A 16,011-nucleotide genomic window follows, 5' to 3' on the forward strand; every position below is an offset into this window, starting at 1 on the left:
GCGAAATGTCATTTTGCGTTTTCATCAAGATGACGAAACGTGACGTGGGAGCTGCAAATTTTATGGACTAATACATTTTTTTGGTCCTTGGCAGATATATTGTGATGTTAGTGCTTCAAAAATAATGTGAGCGGTAGCGTGCAGAAGCCAGTGCAATGCATCTGCAATTGCGCGAATATATGGTGGCGATTCAAGATATGCGCCATGCCAGCTTGCTGATTGGCTGAAGGAATATCTCGTGAGGAGCGTCACAGGAAGGGCTGTTTCGTAATCGTCATTTTGACGATGCGTGACGTTGTACTGGGCCGCCATTGCTGAGATTTTCCGCCATAATTTTTGCTGCGACGAGCCGCGCGAATTATGCTAATGAGCAGCCATATGCAATGGCAGCCGAGAGGAATGCGTATCGCCGCATTTTCCCCGTCGTTTGGCGCCACGAAAATCTTTTGTTCATAACGCGTGCTCATAGTATTTGCATCGCTCTCTGGTGGTGTTGGCATTTGTGTCTGGGGCCATCGTTTTTTAAAAGAACGCGTTTATACGAAATAATATTGGTTGAATATAGCCAACTTTCAGCAATGTTGTCCACTTTTCACTGCTGCATTTGTATTGTAATCGAGATTAATGCCTTTTTGCACAATCAGACGTTATGACAACGGCCTTTTTCTAATTTATAAAAATAAATGTACGCAAGGCGGCGCCTTGAAGTTTCCTCCCGCGGTGCGAGTAACCAGCGAAATGAGCAAGAGATGGCAGCGCCGGCCCTTGCGTCGCGCTAGTGGTTATCTCTGGCGCCCGCAACGCTATCGGTGATATTCGGCCGTTTCTCAGCTAGCCGAGTCGGGCTGAGTCACTTGCGTTTCACGAAATAGCGATAACGTGGCCTAGAACGTGCGCGCATCACCACTGGTAGGTCGCGTATGTTGTCTCAAGCAAGAAAACAAGCGCGTTGGCGCCAACATGCGATGACTCATTGCATTTTCCGGGGACACGCATCCTAGCTATTGAAGCAGACGACGGCTTGTACGCAGCAGACGACGGAAGCGCGAAGCGTTTTCGACGGAACAATCATACGCTTTGAGATAGCTGCTTTATTTTTACTGCGGAGGAAAACTGTTTTGCTTTACCGATAACGCTACATTCAGTGCCTTCATTTCAGTTTCTTAGGCGAAACGTCAAGTTGGCGTCACGTTACGTAAGCACAACTGGGCCACCAGCGCCATTTTGTTTGCGTCGCGCCTACGTCACGCACCGAAGAAAATGGCGGAATGTCCAGAATCATAGTTTCTCACTATAGTGCCTAGAATATACTGGCTAGTGTGCCGTCCGCGGCCTCCCGGGTGGCACCAAATGCAATGAATGCCGGCGGCTGCCGCTAGGGGCGCTGCAGTGCAGGTGGGTGCCGCGGCACAATCCGGTCTTCGTAGCCCGCCGTGTTTCCGCAGCATCGGCAAGCGGGCTGCTGCGCTTTTTGTTTTTATTAAGCTGTAGCAGCAGCACAGTTCAAATGTGGGCAGCTGATTTATAAATCAGGGTTTGTTTTGATTACAACAGGCTTCTCTAGCGCTTGTCGCTTGCATGAAAAGCGTGTGCTCAGCTGGGCTTCGAGGTGGGAACCTGATGTGTTTCTATGCTGGAAAACGTAATTTTTAAGGCAAATGCATTGATCTCCATTTTCCAAGGCCATGTTGCGAGGTACAGAACATATCACGCGATCCAAGGAAGGCCAGAAACGAACCAAAGCATGTCCAGCCGTATATAAGAGATGCTAAATGATTAGCAATTTAATTATTGATAATAGTGATTGGATTAAGAGGGATTAGGCTGAATTAGATGGATTAAGCTGTATTAATTAAGGAGGATTAGGGTGGATGAAGGAGGATTAGGGTGAGAGTAGGCTTTACAAAGCGATCGCCTTCGTGCGTGTCTCTTCGGCGATAGCTAAGGACACTTGTTTTTTTATTCTAGCGATGATGGCAGCGTAATTTTTAAGGGTAAGTTTTAGGTAACATTTTTCATTCTAATAAAGTAAAGGAATTCTAAGGTTACGTTACTGTTCTATTGATGTTATAATAATGCATAACCATTCAAAACCGCTGTAACCGATCATCTTTTGAAATGACTTGAATTTGTCTGTTCTTTCTTTTTATTTTATTTGCTGCTATTTCTGCCTATTATTGTTGTCCTCATAGGTTTGAAGGTATTTTGATTGTTTGTAAACCATGTACCCATCTCCTCATAATTCCCATTGGACCCTGAGGATAGGATAACAAGCAAAAAAAAAATGCCTGTAAAATGGACTGCACGTGGTGTTCTGTGTACTATACATTTTTTAATACCTGGTAAATATGTGCAGATTTATTTTTATGTTTGATGTACGTGAACAAAAATAGGAAACAGATCTTTCATTTAAGCGTAACAAAGATTTTATTCATGCGTAAGAACAGTCAAACGGAGGCATATAAGACAGCCCTAGATGAAATAATGTACACATACATGAAGATAATAGATCGCGCAGTGACGTAGTTTAAGGAGCTTCTGCCGTTGCCTTTGCGCTTCCCTCTCTTCGTTGATGCCTTTTACAAAAAACAAAAACCAAAACGTCATGAAAATAAAGAACTTTGCAAGTGCTGTCAAAGCTGGTTTTTCACGCTCTGGTCACCCTAGTTGGGAAAATGCCAGCTGTCTGCAGCTGACCTGAAAAATCAGCTAGACTCGCTACTGGTAACTTGTTTCTGCTGAAGAACACAGTAAAAGCATCTTCCACTGCCTTCACAGCGGTTGACAACGTCTGGCTAAGATAGACAAGCAAGGCCTCCATTGTCAAAATGGGAAGTACAATAATGAAGCAGCGTCGTTACTAGCTTCAGCTTTACTTACGTAAAAGAAGCCTGCACGATGTGGTCAAGAATTTTGGGCAGTGATCTTTCGTGCAACATAACCTGCAGTATAGTAGATCAAAGCACTACTGCTGATTTTTTCTTGTTTTTTCCCCTGGTACTCAGGAAAAGTAAGCTGAATGCTTAGCATAATGCTTAGCATACGATGGAAGAATACTTCCACCGTGGGCGTGTGTTATCGCGGGGAATCTCGTGGACAACATCATTCACGGTGATAGAGAACGCGCGCTCGGCTATGCTGTTTTCGAAATGTTTTTCACAAACCGCAGCAGTTGGTGACGGCCTTCTGTCCATTCTCCTGATCATTCTTGCCCATTCTGCTGCCGCTTCGTATCAGATGGTAGAGTGAACAAGGATACACGCCCTTTGTTCGAGCGGTAACTGCTTCTACACAACGGCACAAAGCAGGTCCTCTCCTCGCACTGTTTCTATAGCTTCGGCATTTTTTCACCACCGCCGCATAGATCTCGCAATGACAGGCACACGAACATAACAGCCACGCACTCACTCTTTGACAACACCAAGGGCAAACACGCAACGCTGCTATAACACTGAAAACGCAAACACGGAAACCGACGCAACAGCTGCGAAACTGATATGCGAAGCAGACGACACACGCAGTCTGCACCCACCCGTGTGGCAGCGACCTCTGCCGGCCATCGTGGGCATTCATTGCAGGCGGCGCCACGCTCGCCCATTGAAAAGAGCTGGTAGACGGCACACTAGCCAGTATATTCTAGGCACTATATTTCTCACTATAACACCTAGAGGGTAATCTGGCGCCACCGTCTATGGGAGTTTCTTAAGGGGGCACCGTGCCGTCATGGGAATGACGGTATATGTACAGTGTACTAGAATAGCTTCTAGTTCACTGTAGTATATGTGTCTGCGAGGCTCGTGTTGGCTGATGTTGTAAGAGGCTTCGTCTAAAACGTGGATATGGCTACGCAAATAACGCGTTCTCAAAGTAAAATCTTCATAAAATGTTTCCATTCACGCATATTACATCTTTACTCACCCACGATGCATGACCAAGGGAAGAAAAGCAAGAACCACGGAGGAAGGAAACTAAGGAGAGGCCCTGACGTCACTCTTTGTGAAGCAAAAGTGAAGCCGGAACTTGGCGTTGCTCATGGCGATGCTCCGCCTTTTGTGCCACCCTCCTCTCTTGTTTACATCTTTCGCGAAACCACGCCGCGCTGCGCGTGGTTTCGCGCGCGGAGCGCTCGCGCTCGCGCAACATCCGGCAGAGCACGGTGCAGGTAACACAGCGCAACAAGACACGGTGACTAACGCAAACCCGCCCACACAGCGCCTTTGCCACGGCACGAAACCTACCAGAGCAACACGTGTGAGCGCTCAAACAACGCCGCCATTGTGGCCCAAAAGGCGTGGCCATACTACAAAAAAAAATTAAAAAGCAGCAAAAAAATGAAAACCTACCACGTCATTTCCGCCACACTTTTCTCCTAGCGCGCGGAGGGGGTAGGGCCTCTCCTTAGTTTCCTTCCTCCGTGGCAAGAACAGACGACCAACTGTTTCAAAGCGAGCGTGAACCTTGTCGTCTGTCCTCCAACTTTAGCGGCCCACTGATACTTTTTACGTAACACGTAGTCGTACACACAATAACAAGTTCTCATAGTTAAACAAAACATGTTTTCGCGTAATAATAAAGCTAAAACAGCTTTTCATGTGCTGTTTTAGTAGAAAATGAATCATTGTGACAGACGGAACGGTACTTGCCAAGTGCGTCTTCAAGGCGTCCTGTCATTACGAGAACGATGCCAATCCGAATCCACAATATACCGGCATTCCCATGCTACAGTGTACTAGATAGGGGCAGTGTGTTCAGACGGCGCCGCGCGCCATGCACCGCTTTGAAGCCGGGAGTACCGGGAGCGTAGACAGGTCCCGGATGTATGCGGCGGCGCTGCAGTCGCACGGGCTGTACGGACGCGTTCTCCGTGAGTTGCGGCCAGTTGCAGCGTGCTTGCCATGTGCTTGCTCTGAAGGGCTCTGAAGGAATTCCTCGAGTTTCTGTCTCGTTGGGAGTCACATGCAAAAGGATTGCCATTTGTTGGGCATGTTGGTAGCCTGACTTGGAAATCATATTTAGCGCCAGCCAACTAGGACAGAAGGGAAACGACACCACAATGCGCTAACTTCAACTTCATTTTCAGTAAACACCCGCCTATTTAACTGTGCATGGGTTAAATAGGTGGGTGTTTCCTGAAAATCAAGCTGTTGAAGTTAGCGCATTGTGGTGTCGTCTCCCATATGTCCTTCTTCGCTGGCGCTAAATATGCTTTCCATTGCAAAAGGACTTTGCGGCTTGAGCCAGTCGATGGCAGATAGGCTCCGTGTGAAATTGTGCAGCACTTTGGCTCTGTTAGAATACTTGGAAGGAGAGGGTTTTAAATACCTATTGACATCTAGACTAAGCCAATAAAAGTTGGAGAACTTGTTGTGTGGTAGTCGTGCGGATCCAACGATCACCCAACGCCGTCTCAATTTTTGATTGTTGTGAATTGCCTTTTTATATATTGGCGAAGGCGATTCAAACAGTGAATACAGAAGTCAGTAAATATTTGGTATCGCTACTTCACTCACCTGATAATTCTGACAAGGAAGGGGACGTTGCGTAAGAATTGACAAGTTAGTTTAAGCTGGAAATCTGACGCTGGTAGAGCAAAGGCTAAACAATACTCCGGCAGAGCACCGGGTTTATGTGGAGGAAAGGAGTGATAACCGCCTCATCCATTATATATGGCAGGGTATGTCGCGCAGAAATTTTTTATTCGCAAGAAATGTGAGGACTGCCGCTCTCTTCTTTTGCAGAACTCTAGTGTCAGTAGCAGCCTCAAAATTCACGACATTTGTGACAGGGGTGGATTGCTGTATCCCTCCAAGTTGCTTTTCGAAGCACTAAAGAAACTATGAGGGAATAAATTTACAACCTTCTTCAACAAAAAGGAGCTTTGCAGCGACAGCATAGTTGATGTCATGATTCTAGTTAAAGCTTTAAATTTGGCTATATATATAGCTTAAAATTACATGCTGATAATTTCACATCAGCAGTTGTGCGTCTTTATGTCCTAACAAGGCTGCACTTTCACGTTAAAGGTGTTAATCAGTGAAGAGAAGCACCACGGAAAAAGAAATTGCACTTTATAGTTAGCTACACTGTTCTTAGCAGGCTGGTGCAACATATGCATGCGGACACTTCTCTGTGTTTTTCTTCTGAATGCACAACTTCTTCTGGTGCATTCAAAAAGCTAACTTTGTGAATATAATTAAAATGAATTAAGTAATTTATTTGCGCATTATAATTCCGCTGTAGGTCTCCGTTGTTTGGGTAGGAATGTACTTGCACTGTTTTTCTGTGTTTTGGCATGATGTGTGTAGTTTTGCAGAGATCCCTTTTACTTGGCGTCATTCCTACCTGTTTTATTCGTTCCATAGGAATGTAGGATGTCGGTGTGTCTCATACTCGCACATGAGCCTGACGTTCGGGAACACTTCATGAGGTAAATAAAAAAAAATGTCACGAATAAACTGTGCAAATGTAGTTGCGGGGCGCTCGCGAAACCGAATGAAAGAACGAGGGACAAATGTTTATCGCGAAAGAAGGTAAATGACAAGCAGGGAAGCTCTTTGGCTTTGGGCTATGTACGTACATATTGGTTTGCCTTCTCTCCTACAACAGCGGCTGAGGAACTAAGCGCTTGACGTTGGCTCGCGGATGCCGCGGCCGCTTTTTTATGAATGCGAACCGCAAAAGAAAATGTGCGCACCTGGAATCCGAGTTAGTTTAAATCAATTCGATGTCCTTAACTATGGCGTTATTTGCAGCCGACTTTTCCGTTCGAATAATTTCTAGTTACGTGGCAGCGTGGCTCAAAACAAATTTAACGGCTTTACGCCACTACTTCGGTGTCTGCAGAACCTTTGCTGTTAGGTGAATAAATGTGTCTAATGGGCGTTAAGATGCGCTAGGAGTGCACATACAATTCATCTCTTATATGAAGTGAGTTTCGGGGATGCATCTTAACACCCGCCGATGATTTGTACGTCTATTTGATTGCGGCAGAAAATGATTATCAAAATATCAGCATGCAGTGCTGGCGCTGCGCCGTACGTTCCGTACAGCCCATGTTCCTACAGCGCCATCTCGTGCTATCTACATGAAGCGCCTCAGCGGCGAGGGCTTCCTTAACACACTGCCCCTATTCTAGTACACTGTACCCATGCATACCACAGCGCAGCAGCGCCAGATTTCCCTCTAGGTAATGTAGTGAGAAACTCTATGTCCACACAGCGCCCACAGACAGATAGATAGATAGATAGTATAGTGAACTAGAATACTTTCTAATGGCGCGAACGGAAGGGAAATGGGCGCTCTTGACACGCCGGACGCCACTGACGGCCGCTGGTGGCGCTGCAGGTCTGTCTGCAGGTGGCGCTGCAGGACTGTGGCCGAGCTTGGGGTACACTGTACTTGGGGAGGCGAAAGAAAGGAGCGCCGAACTGCAAAGGCGGCTCGACGCTCTTGAGACTCGGGCAGCGGATAATGTCGGGTCAGGACGCCAAAGCGAGGGCGAAGTGGGAGGCAGGGAGCCAAAGCAAGCGGTCGCCAGCTCGCCGCCGGTGAATCGGCGTAGCTATAGCGAAGCAGCGCAACACGCCCCGAGTGAGGCGACGCTGCAGCCACAGGAAGCCGGGAAGCAGGGACAGGTAGGAGAGAGTGAAAGGGTGATTATCGCTGGCGACTCAAACATGGCTGGGTGCTCAAAAGCAATTGTGGAGAGGGTGAAAGGCGACAAAAGAGTGGCGGTAGGGACATTTCCAGGGCAGACACTGGGTTCTGTCATGGAGCGAGCAAAAGAAAAGCTCACGGAAAATGCCCACGTGCGCAACCTTGTCGTAGTAGCAGGTGGGCTAAATGACGTCCTAAACAGGAAAGGGCCAGGACTAGCCCAGCGCTTGGCGAAGGGGGTGGACGACTTGCGCGAGCTATCCCCTCAGGTGCAGATCGTGGTGTGCACGGTGCCGGAGGTGCCTGTGCGTGACAGTCACGTACAAAGAGCCGTAATGGCTGCCAATGAGGCAATATGGAAAATGAGCCGAGAGAAAGGCTTCGAGGTTGTCGAAGTAAACAGGGAAGTGAGAAGTTGTGGTGGTTTTAAACGAGATGGGATCCACTTCAATTACAGGCTAGCACGAGAAGTGGGCTGGCGACTTGGGGGTCGCGCTGTTGCTTTTTTAGGGGGCCCGCGGGCGCTCAGGAGGTCAGAGTAGGTAGTAATAAAGAAGGTCCCCTAGGGGAACAGCAGAAGAGCATCGCCGTCGATAAGAGAAAAAGGAGGAAAGCAAGAACAAGAGCTCGCCATGCAATAGGCTACATAAACATGCAGGGCGGCAGAAGAAAGGAAAAGTGGGCAGAGATTGAGGAGCAGTTACATAGAGAACAAATAGGGGTGTATGCGGTTACAGAAACGCACCTTAGAGACTCAGAAGAGCCGCCAGTTATTGAGAATTATGTATGGGAAGGGTGCAACAGAACTAAGTCGGAAAGAAAGGGAGGGGGAGTCGGAATGCTCATCCATCAGGGAGCCAAATGGAAAAGAGTAAATTCACAATGTCAAGAGCATCTTTGGTTATCAGGTACAATGAGTGGGAAAGAAACTTGGCCCATGGAGTTACGTATTTGTGGATCGGAATAAATTGCACAGAGAAGAATAAAGAGTTAGTGGAATGCATAAGCGCTGATATTAAGGGTTTCGGGAATGGTGCTGAGATAGTCCTATTAGGTGACATGAATGCCCACATACAGGATTTAGATGGCTATACCGACAATAACGGGAAGTCAATGCTAGACCTTTGCGAGCAACATAACCTCGTGATCGTGAATACAGGGCCTAAGTGTGAAGGACAGATCACGTGGGAAGTGGGAAACCGGCAATCGACCATTGATTACTGTCTGATGACAGAAGGAATTCATGATAAGTTGAGAGAAATGGTCATCGATGAGGAAGGGTTTAGCAGCATAGGGAGTGACCATAAACGCATCATTTTGAAAATGGGATATGTAGTTGGGAAAGAGAGCAACGAAAGCAAAATGGCCAGCCCAAATTTGAACGCTGAACAAATAGCAAATATAGTCACTAGAGTGGAGGAAGAAATTGGCAAGTCGCCAAGTAAGGGTTGGGAATATGGTGAGCTTCTAAGTGTAGTAACGACAGAAATACGGAAAGAGAAACAACACGTTCATTGGAAAGGAAAAAAGAAACCTAAAAGCTGGTGGAACAAGGAGATACGAGAAGCGGTCGCCGAAAGACAGAAAGCATCTCGAGAGCACAGGCAGGCAAAGAAGGCGCAGTTGCCACAGGATGAAGTAACCGGTAAATGGGAAATATACCGGGAGAAAAAGTCTATGGTTCAAATACTGGTGCAAGCAAAATTAAAAGGTGAAAGTGAAAGTTGGTTGTCAGAAATACGTGAGAAAAAGAAGGCCGCACCTAGAATATTTTGGAATCACATAAAATTATTAGGCAGGAAATCAACAACAATACAACAACATATCCTAGACGAAGATGAAAACAGACTGGAAGGAGAAGCAGCAATAAATTACATCCAAAAAGTAACAGCCGAATCTTTCCAAGGCAAGGACGAGGTTGTATTTGAAGAAAAAAAGAGCATGAAAGAGACCCAAGGGGGAAAGGAGCTAGTGCTTACAAATTTAAACTGGAAGAAAGCGGAAGAGAAAATTCCTAAGCGCACAGCCACAGGGCTAGACGAGGTTCCCGTTAGGCTGATAAATGAACTGGGACCAAAAAGTAAGGAAGCTCTCGTGAAAGCAGTTGAAAAAACTTTAAAAGATAGACGAATACCAGACAGTTGGCGACAAAGTAGAATGAATTTAATTTATAAAGGTAAGGGGGAGAAAGACAGAATTCACTCGTATAGACCGTTGACCATTACATCGGTAATATACAGGCTAGCAATGCAGGCAATCAAATTAAAGCTTCAAGCATGGGCAGAAAATAATGACATTTTGGGAGAGCTTCAGAATGGCTTTAGAATAGGTAGGCGTTTGGATGATAACTTGTTTGTTCTTACTCAGTGTATTGAAATATCAAAAGCAGAAAGCAGACCGTTGTATGTGGCCTTTTTGGACATTACAGGAGCATACGACAACGTAGACCGCAGCATTTTGTGGGATATTCTGGAAGGGGAAGGCTTAGGTAACGATTGTATACAGCTTTTGAGAGAGATTTACCTAGAAAATACTGTTTGCGTTGAATGGGAAGGGATGAGGAGCGCGGAGAAAGTTCATATCAACAAGGGACTGAGGCAGGGGTGCCCTTTATCCCCGCTGCTGTTTATGATGTACATGGTGAGGATGGAGAGGGCGCTAGAAGGAAGTAATATCGGGTTTAATCTCTCATACACACAGGCAGGTACAGTAATAGAGCAGCAACTCCCAGGTTTATTTTATGCGGACGACATTGTGTTGCTCGCAAACAAGCAAAGTGATTTGCAACGTCTGGCTAATATCTGTGGACAGGAAGGCAACAATTTAGGTTTGAAATTTAGTGTTAGAAAATCAGGTGTTATTGTATTCAATGAAAACAGTGAACAGACAGTGGAGATACAGGGCCAAGAAATACCTCGGGTAACAGAATATAAATACCTTGGTATATGGATAAACGAAGGCAACGGATATATGGAAACACAGGAAAAAACCATAACAGTCAAGGGGAAGAGAAATGCAGCCATAATGAAGCACAGAGCGCTATGGGGATACAATAGGTACGAGGTCCTCCGAGGTATGTGGAAAGGGGTAATGGTTCCAGGACTTACTTTTGCAAATGCGGTTGTTTGCTTTAAATCAGGGGTACAATCAGGACTCGACGGGAACCAAAGGTCAGTGGGTCGCCTCGCATTGGGCGCTCACGGGAAGACTACAAATGAAGCTGTGCAAGGGGATATGGGCTGGACTAGTTTTGAAGTGAGGGAAGCTCGCAGTAAAATTGAGTATGAAGAACGGCTGAGGAATATGGAGGAAAGTAAATGGGCTGGGAGAGTGTTCAGGTATCTGTACAGGCAAAACATTGATTCACAGTGGAGGAAAAGAACTAGGAAGCTTACCAGCAAGTATGCGGCCTGTGGGGTGGGCAACACAACAACAAAGAAGGTCAAGCGGAAAGTCAGAGAGGCTGAATTAATCTCATGGGTGGCGGCAATGGAAAAGAAACCTGCCATGAGTAACTACTTAAGGGGAAAAAACGAAATTAGGAAAGAAACCATTTATGATAACTCAAAGGGAAGCTCATTACTTTTCGAAGCGAGATCGGGATGCCTTAGAACACGTACGTATAAAGCGAGATATAAGAAGGAAGAAGAAGCATGTGCTTGCTGCGGTAAAGCTAGGGAAACGACGGAGCATATTTTATTAGAATGTGAAGACATATATCCAGCGGTCGATTTAGGCACCACTGGCCTCCTTGAAGCCCTTGGGTTCAGCGGGAGCAGTGGTAAAGCAAACAGGTCCGCAATAGACATCAGTAAGAGGCGATTGGAGGATTGGTGGAAGAAAAGTAGGGAAACGACAAAGGACGGACACGTACAAAAGCACAGTTCGCAATAGGGTATCAGAAAATTTGGACGTGGTAGTTCATAGTATGTTTTTTTTTTTCTCATTGGTTAACCTAGGTAGGATATTAGGCAGCATAGTAGCAAGAGCTTGGTGGCGCAAGCCACCGCCCCGTTCCAAAGGGGACGCTCATAACATCCATCCATCCATCCATCCTAAGACCGCGCGCGCGTCAGTCGAAGTCTTTGCGGCTTTGCGTTCGGTACGTTGCGCACGTTTTTCTGCTTGTGGCCTTGAAATTTCACGTGTGTTTCGCGTAGCACCAACGAAGACGTCTTATATCTCTTCGAAAGCACCATGTGAAGTACGCAATGGCAAAGAGAAAGACGGACTCTCACTGTTTTGCTCCGGGATGCCGAAGCGGCTATCCGGGTGCTCCCAAAGCATCTTTGTTTGCTGCTCCGAGGGACGAGGAGCATCGAAAAAAGTGGGAGCGAAGTTTGCGAAGACAGGACAAGCCTCTCACAGAAACCGCTGCGGTATGTGAGCACCACTTTGAGCCGCATTTCATTTTGCGCGACTACGTTCATGTGATCAACGGCAGCCAAGTGCGGATTCCACGCGGTAAGCCATCGCTGGCACCTGGCGCGGTGCCTACGCTCTTGCCTGGTTGCCCGGCCTATCTTTCCGTGAAGCCCGTGAGAGCAAGGACTCAGCGGTAAAGACCAGCTCCAGCAAGCGTGTCAACAAATAAGAAGCGCCAGGATTCTGTCAGTAGCGCAGCGAACGACGACAATGAAATTGTGGACTCATCGGGAACTGAAGCGTTCACGACTGGTGCACTTCGTAGTTTAGAATTTTCCCCTGAGTAGTGGTGCCGATTTATGTACGATGGTGCCTCAAGTCTTGGCTTTGCGACAACAAGCATAGAAACAAGCCCTAGGCTTGAGGTTGTACATGACAAGGTTGTTTTGTTTGCTGCCACCGGAGGTGCGCGCAGAAGTATTCGTTAGAGGTGCGTTATGTAGTGACACTGTCGTGTGTTCGCTGGCAGAAGCGGACAATGTGCTGCGAGAGACAGAGAGAATTTGTGTCTGCAAGGGAGCCATGCTGGACACATACTTCAGTCAAATAACGGAGCGTTTGACAGAAAAACTACGGGCGGCAAGCATTGTGAGTGGGCGTGGCATTTTCAGCACAAAATGTCAAGGAAAAGTGAATCAAGAGGGTAAGCTCGGCTTCTTAGCCTTTTTTTTTTTTAAGTGCAACTGCGCAATGTTATTCTTATGGTCAAATATTTGAATTTGCAGGAATTCCTTGCGCTGAATGCAAGGGCCTTCGAAAGTTGCTCCTTACAAGAAAGTCGCAGACGGCACGCACCAGAGCCAATCTGTCAGTGAAGAGAGCGTGTGCATTGCGGCTCAAGCTGGAAAAGGAAAGAACAGCTCGTCTGAGAAAAAGCACCACCTCCATGGAAGAGCGACTTGTCGCGATGGCGGCAAAAAAACAAAAAGACTGCCAAGGAAGATTTTGATGCCAGAGTCGCTAAGCTTCCTCCGAAACAGCACGAAGCGGTACACCACGTATTTGAAGCGTCATCACGCAAGAGTCCGAAAGGCAGGAAGTACTCGCCACAGTGGGTTTTGGAGTGCATAGTGATGAAAATGAGGAGTGCGAAGCTCTATGAGCACATGCAAAAAGAGAACATACTTGCATTACCCTCTAAAACAACTATTCGCAAATATCTCAGTTGCTACAAGGCAGGCTTTGGATTCAATACAAAAGTTTTTGATGTGCTGAAACAAGCTACTAGCACCATGGATGAATTCCATCTACATGGAGGTCTCATTGTGGATGAGATGAAGCTATCTGAACATCTCTCCGTAAGCTCTGCTGGCCACATAGATGGCTTTGTGGACCTTGGTCCATTTACTTCTGATGAAGACAAGCACAATGTAAGTGACCATGGCATGGTGATAATGTTTGTTCCATTCGTGGGAAAATGGACACAGGTCCTGGCGGCTTTCGCCACAAAAGGCAACATCAAAGGGACCCTGCTCACAAAGATTATGGTTGAGGCTGTCATACTGACAGAGAAAGCAGGCCTCAAGGTCGACTTCATAACGTCAGACGGTGCGACATGGAACCGGAAGATGTGGGCCTTAATGGGCATCAGAGCATCTCTGACCGGCACTAAGTGTAGTGCGCCCCATCCCGTGGATTTGAAGCGAAGGCTCCATTTCCTTTCCGACTTCCCTCATTTAATCAAGTGCTTGCGCAACGGCCTGCTTAGCCATGAGTACTTGGTGCCAGAAGGGTGGGTGAGTTTTCTACTGTATACATTACAATCCAAATACATCCCAACATAAATAATGCTCCTTTCATTTACTGATGCATATGCATATACCAAGCAAGGCGGCATATTTTTTGTTCATTACAGGTCTCCTTGCAAGCTGTACGTAGAGCCGTGGCAATGGATGGGAACAATGTGACACTCCAGGCACTACATGGCATCACCACCAGCCACACTAACCCGAACAACTTCGAAAAGATGCGGGTTTCTTTAGCTTTCCAGCTATTCAGTGACAAAGTTGTCAAGGGCCTGCAGCTCTACCGGGAAAAGATTGAAGAACGGTGCGGTGATATTGCAGCAACACTACATTTCTTTGAGTAAGTACTCCAATAATATAGCACTAGTAATTCATATTAAAATGTGATGGCAACTAGTTAGCTGCATCACCTTTATTGCACAGTCAAAATTGTATTTATGTCGTCTTAATTATGCAGGATCATCCGTGACCTCATCTTGATAATGACTTCCCGGTTTCCTGCCGAAGCATTGAGACTTTCATCACCATCTGCGGACAAACTGAATAACATGCTGGTACTGCTGGACAACTGGGAACGTCGCACAAAAGGACAGCGTGGCTTCCTGAGCCAGTCCACTGCAACAGGGCTCCGAGTTACTGTCTCAAGTGTATTGTCATTGCTGAAATACCTTTGTGAAGTCGTAGGTTTTAAATACCTGTTAACGAGCCGGACAAGCCAGGACCCCATTGAGCACCTTTTCGGTATAGTGCGGCAGTCATGTGGATGCAATGCCCATCCGACGCCACAGCAGTTTGTTGTTGCTGTAAACTGCCTATCGTTCAGTAATCTTGTTCACTCGGTTGCGAAAGGAAATTGTGAGCCTGCAATACTCAGTTCCCTCTTAGGCCCTGATGCCAGTCAGCACAGCGGTCCTTCTGGCAAGCAGCAGCTTGTTGATATGTGTCTTGATGTGGGCAATATTGATGCTGCAGATACTTTAATGCTCAGTGCAGAGTCCGACCATACATCGTGTGCTGTGGCATCAAGCGACAGCAGACTTATATTTTATATGGCTGGCTATGTAGCCAGAAAATGTATCGTCAGGACTAAATGCGAGGAATGCCTCAATCTCCTATTGATTAGCAAAGAAAAGTCGGAGGTATTAAATTTAGCTCAATTGACTCTCCTTAAGGACAACGGGGGCCTTTTGTACCCTGCAAGTGTGCTGTATCAGTTTGTGGCTGACTTTGAGAATGCCTTTACAGCATGTTTCAGCTTAAACGAGCTGCATTCAGACAGCATTTTGGATGTGCTGAGTTCATTAACAGCTAAGCGAAATTACAGCCTTGGGTGCGCGGACCACTGTCAAAATGTTGCAGCAGAAATGACTGCTTTCTACGTAACCACTCGCATGCACTTTTTCACAAAGAGTATTAATCAAAGCAATGACGAGAGGCGTCAGGCTTCAAAGCACCTGAAGTTGAGTAGATGCTCTTAGATCATGCGATGTTTAGTTTCACTCTAGAGAAAGAAATTGAAGCATTGTTAACTGATAACGTTGGGTCTTGCCTTGTTGTTCTTGCCTTTTGTGCGATGCTAATAAAATTTGCCGGCGTGAAACCTTGCCGTGTGCTTAAACACAACTTTATTGCCCTCCTCGTATTTTTTGCATGTTGTGCATGATCATCACAAATAAAAATAATGTTGGTGCGTAGCTTGTAGAAATGGTCTATAACAGATGTTCCTTGAAAAGAGAGCACTGATATGACACCACTAAAAATCCCCGGGTGGCTAGGTCCGAAAACGTACGTTTTGTTTGTGATCACTACCTGTCTAAAAAAAAACGTAACATCTCAAAGCTGCTCTCAAGAGCAGCTTTGCAATTGCCAAGCTGCCGAACAATATGCAAGTATCCTGCTTAATGAAGAATTCGCGGATGCAGGTCTCAAAATGCCGAATTTCATACTACAATAATAGGCTTTATTTCCAAAAAAGGAGAAAAAAATGGTACTTGAACCGACGCGCGCGGCTAACGAGATAAGCGAAAACTCGCGCGCCTGTCAGCCGGCCACTCTGGAACCGCGCGCCGCCAGTTTCTCGCTGATACTTGAGTTTGCCCTCTAGAAAGCGGGTCCTGCACGGCTGGACAGAATGCACTGCCTGTAGCACCTGCCGTGGCCAGGATGCGTTGTAGTGTGCGATCAC

This window comes from Dermacentor albipictus, chromosome 5, assembly GCF_038994185.2.
Source record: "Dermacentor albipictus isolate Rhodes 1998 colony chromosome 5, USDA_Dalb.pri_finalv2, whole genome shotgun sequence".
NCBI lineage: Eukaryota > Metazoa > Arthropoda > Arachnida > Ixodida > Ixodidae > Dermacentor > Dermacentor albipictus.